Here is a 3,940-nt window from a genome sequence, read left to right on the forward strand (position 1 = left end):
ATTCCAGATTTGTAATAAATTTATATTTCATATCATGGTGGGATTCAAACCCAGGTCCCCAAGGCAGTACCCTGGATCTCTGAACTACTAAAAGTAAAGTAAAGTTAGTAAAGTTTATTTATTAGTCACAAGTAGGCTTACATTAACAATTCAATGAAGTTACTGTGAAAATCCCCTAGTCGCCACACTCCAGCACCCATTCAGGTACACTGAGGGAGAATTTAGCATGGCCAATGCACCTAACCAGCCCATCTTTCGGACTGTGGGAGGAAACCGGAGCACCCGGAGGAAACCCATACAGACACGAGGAGAATGTGCAGACTCCGCACCGACAGTGACCCAAGCCGGAAATCGAACCCAGGTCGCTGGCGCTAATCCAGTGACAATACCACTACCCCACTGTCTCCCCTTGATATAGATGAAAATATAATGTTTGGATGGAAAGATGAACTGCATTGGTGAGACTCGCTGGAGAATGAATGGAATTAAGATTCGACGCTTAGACTTTCATCATTCAAACCATCCAAATATCCTGATGGGAAAGTTGTAGCCAACTATAAAACAGATGGGAATGAGCCTCCCTCTCCTCTGTCCAGCCTACTTTTCATTGAATACACTCGAGGCTGAGATAGACAGATTCTTGAACTATCAGGGGGTTGAGGGTCATGGGGGCCAGGCAGGCAAGTGGAGATGAAGCCAAGTCCAGATCTGCCATGATCATATTGAATGGGTGGGTGGAACAGGCTCAAGGGGTTGGATGGCCTACTCTTGTTCCTATCTCTTATGTTCTTACTGAATTGGCACCCTCAGAGCTTTTGTTGTGCGATTCCGTTTAAAAATAAAACTACGTAGCCTATTTTGCTTTGGTCCAATAGCGTAGTAACAGTAAGGTGTGGTTGCTGGGTGATGGACAATCCTTTTATGCTGCATTACGTTTGGTGAGCATGGCTGTTTTATGCAGCTATCCATGAGGTGCCATTATTTACGGTTAATACATACTTTAACCTGGTGCTGTGAGACTTCTTACTGTACATTATTTACGTAGTCAGGAATGCTACAGGATTTATTTCGCTTCCCCCCTGTTTTTCCCCACAACATTCCCGAGTGAGACTGCAGATTCCCCAGACACCGACAGCCCTCAATAACGTCACCCAAAGCGCAATTCCCCAATGCGATGGTTAACATAAAACAGCTGATGGTGGAACATCATACTGAGACCAGTCTTTTTTTTTGTACTTTTCCAATTCAATCAAATCAAATCCAATTCAGAGTCTCAACAAGTTGAGACATTTCCGACCCAGGCTGACAAGACAGGGCAAGCGACCATTTACCCTGTCCTGGGCCTGATCTACATGAACCAAGCTGATTGGAGGAGCAAAGCAACACCTCCTCCAAGACTTGAGCTCATTTGCATCTTAGCCAAAAGGCCGAGATACCGCTTTTAAAAATTGCTTCATATGAAACCTAATGACCTCAACCAAGTGCAGCATCCAATCCATACTACACTTGATCTTAGCCAAAAGGCCGAGAAGCAGTCTTATGCTCGCTCTTCACCTGCCTACGAGTGTTTACTGGCACATGTCATTGGATAATGCCAAGCTACCATTACTGTTTAGAAATACATCATTTAGTCAGGGTGGCATGGTGGCACAGTGGTTAGCATTGCTGCCTCACAGCTTCAGGCACCCGGGTTCGATTCCCAGCTCGGGTCACTGTCTGTGTGGAGTTTGCACGTTCTCCCTGTGTTGGTGTGGGTTTCCTCTGAGTGCTCCAGTTTCTTCCCACAGCCCAAAGATATGCAGGTTAGGTGCATTGGCCATGCTAAATTGCCCCTTAGTTTCCTGGGATGTGGGGATTAGCAGGGTAAATATGGGGGATTGCGGGGATGGGGCCCAGGTGGGATTGTTGTCGGTGCAGACTCGATGGGCCGAATGGCCTCCTTCTGCACCGTAGGGATTCTGTGAGTCCATGAGGCCTCCAGTGGGTTTACCTGTATGTGAGGCACCTGATCTAATCCTAACCTTTGGCTTACTCTCCATCACCTTTAATATTCTTCCCAGCAGACCCCTAGCTTCCTATCAAAATAATTTACATGCACAGAATTCCACTTTCCAACCACAAACTGTAGAAAAATTATTTTCTGAACCTCCTTGTTAATTCTTAAAAAGCTGAAGGAAAAAGATGTTTTGACATTTTAGCTTTGGATACAGAGGCTTTTGGGTCCACTGTGTTGTCCCCATTACAGCCTTGGCTTAAATAGCTAACACTGTAGAGATTAGACACAGGTTCTTCCTTGTTGCCTATATTCAAAGGACTGGACCTTAGTAAGGTGTGTGTGTTGTTATGACTACAAGAGCTACGCTGCCAGGAGTATAACTCCAGTTATGGCCAATCTAATTGAAAGATAGGAGACAGATGGGGCGGCATGGTGGCACAGTGGTGAGCACTGCTGCCTCACAGCGCCAAGGATCTGGGTTCAACCAGGGATTCGGGTCTCTGTCTGTGTAAAGTTTGCACGTTCTCCCCGTGTCTGAGTGGGTTTCCTCCGGGTGCTCCAGTTTCCTCCCACAGTCCAAAATACAGGCTGGTTAGGTGCATTGGCCATGCTAAATTCTCCCTCAGTGTACCTGAACAGGCGCCAGGGTGTGGCAACTAGGGGATTTTCACAGTAACTTCATTGCAGTGTTAATGTAAGCCCACTTGTGACACTAACAAATAAACTTTAAAAGACTAAAGGCCAATCCTTTGGTTTTTCTCTTGGTGTGTGTGTATATGTGGGGCTGCAGAGGGCTGTCAGAGTGAAGAATGATCCTCCCAGTGTGGGGTGGGGGGAGGGTGGGATAAGGTCGGGGTGGTGATGAGACAGACAGCAGGGTAATCCATGGTGGGGAGGAGGGGTGAGTCAGACTAAAGACCAGTCCCTATCAATGAAGAGGAGGAGGTGAGTTTTCCCTATGGCCTGAGCAACATTCAATCCATCGATTAACACCAGCAAATTAACCAGCCATCTTACTGTGTCCAAACTGGCCACATGACAACAATCACTGCACATCAAAGTCATTTGTGTGAGGTGCTTAAAGATGTGAAAAGTTGCTATAAGGTTGCATGCCTGTATTTGACAAAGAAATCACACACATCTCCCCCTGGTCAGAACAAAAAGATTACAAGCGATTTTTAATGCTATGTTTGGAATAAACAGCAAGCCTCCTGCCTCCAGCAGCCCAGGATTGGGAAAAGTGCGGAAATGAATCTTGCTGTGCCGGCCTTTGCAAGCGCCAGAAAGTTGTCGTGTACAAACCCAAATCACGAACAGCTGGATCGCATTTCAAGGAAATTGCAGTCCCCACATGATAGAAATTCCTAACTGCAATTCAATTAATTTTTCCACCTCATAATAATGCCATTCATTCATCTCCCCTGTCAGCAGAGTGCAAACTGCTTGCGTTCTTTTCCTCTCTTGTTGCTGGGAATCAGAGCCCAGCTAAAGTTTGATGGAGAGTTCAGGTTCGATCCCTGGGATTGCTGGGCTGCACTCAGTAAACAAGGCTGACTGTGCAAACCTTCTTACTCACTGTTGTGGCTGGGTGACCTCAAACAGGAGGCAGTGAGGGGTGTGGGTGGTGGGATTGGTTAGCCAGTGTTCACTCAGCTCTGACATCCAGACTGCTGGAATGAAAACCTCTGTCTGCAGTGGTCTTGTGGGAAATGAATGTGGTCAGTTTAAAGCCAGGTCCCAGAACTGATCCTCATTTATCACTTGTGGCTGACAAAGGGAATAACGAATGGCAGACCATTGTGGAAGGAGCTTGATTGTGTATCTAACCTATCCCGTATCTCATAGCAGAGTGTTTGATGGGACATTATAGATGGACCATTACCCTCTACCTAACCCTGTGCTGTACCCATTGGGAGTGTTTGACGGAGCAGTGTAGAGGGAGCA

General features: G+C 46.4%; 1 non-coding gene across 1 annotated transcript; it reads right to left on the minus strand.

Annotated features, from left to right (window-relative positions):
* Window positions 1-1,353: 1,353 nt before the first annotated feature.
* LOC144488541 (U2 spliceosomal RNA) lies at window positions 1,354-1,536 on the minus strand. The gene has a single exon (XR_013496617.1). It is a non-coding gene; the product is annotated as a U2 spliceosomal RNA (small nuclear RNA).
* Window positions 1,537-3,940: the final 2,404 nt, after the last annotated feature.

This window comes from Mustelus asterias, unplaced genomic scaffold (genome assembly GCF_964213995.1).
Source record: "Mustelus asterias unplaced genomic scaffold, sMusAst1.hap1.1 HAP1_SCAFFOLD_1649, whole genome shotgun sequence".
In the NCBI taxonomy this organism is placed as follows: domain Eukaryota; kingdom Metazoa; phylum Chordata; class Chondrichthyes; order Carcharhiniformes; family Triakidae; genus Mustelus; species Mustelus asterias.